Raw genomic sequence first — 756 nt, 5'->3', positions numbered from 1 at the left:
TACTGTTGTTGTTGTTGTTGTTTTTTTAGGAATTCTGTTATTTCCGGGTGTTGCTATAACCAGGTTGTTTTCGTCTTCTTGTCTGGCGTTGTTTGTATTTTGAGTTGTTGTTACTGTTGTTGTTGTTATTGTTTTTTTAGGAATTCTGTTATTTCCGGGTGTTGTTATAACCAGGTTGTTTTCGTCTTTCCTGTCTGGCGTTGTTTGTATTTTGAGTTGTTGTTACTGTTGTTGTTGTTATTGTTTTTTTAGGAATTCTGTTATTTCCGGGTGTTGTTATAACCAGGTTGTTTTCGTCTTTCCTGTCTGGCGTTCTTTGTATTTTGAGTTGTTGTTACTGTTGTTGTTGTTATTGTTTTTTTAGGAATTCTGTTATTTCCGGGTGTTGCTATAACCAGGTTGTTTTCGTCTTCTTGTCTGGCGTTGTTTGTATTTTGAGTTGTTGTTACTGTTGTTGTTGTTGTTTTTTTAGGAATTCTGTTATTTCCGGGTGTTGCTATAACCAGGTTGTTTTCGTCTTCTTGTCTGGCGTTGTTTGTATTTTGAGTTGTTGTTACTGTTGTTGTTGTTATTGTTTTTTTAGGAATTCTGTTATTTCCGGGTGTTGTTATAACCAGGTTGTTTTCGTCTTCTTGTCTGGCGTTGTTTTGGTTTTAGGAATTCTGTTTATCAATAGTTGTTATTTGCTTCTCTACTGCTTCGGTGAGGCTACTTGATCGATTTCGTTATGTTTTCTTGTCAGATGCAAGTTCCACA

The sequence above is a fragment of the Penaeus japonicus genome, unplaced genomic scaffold (assembly GCF_977035675.1).
Source record: "Penaeus japonicus unplaced genomic scaffold, GWHDUDI00000001_assembly GWHDUDI00000041, whole genome shotgun sequence".
Classification (NCBI taxonomy): Eukaryota; Metazoa; Arthropoda; class Malacostraca; order Decapoda; family Penaeidae; genus Penaeus; species Penaeus japonicus.
The sequence above is the reverse complement of the archived record's forward strand: the minus strand, read 5'-3'. Positions refer to the sequence as shown.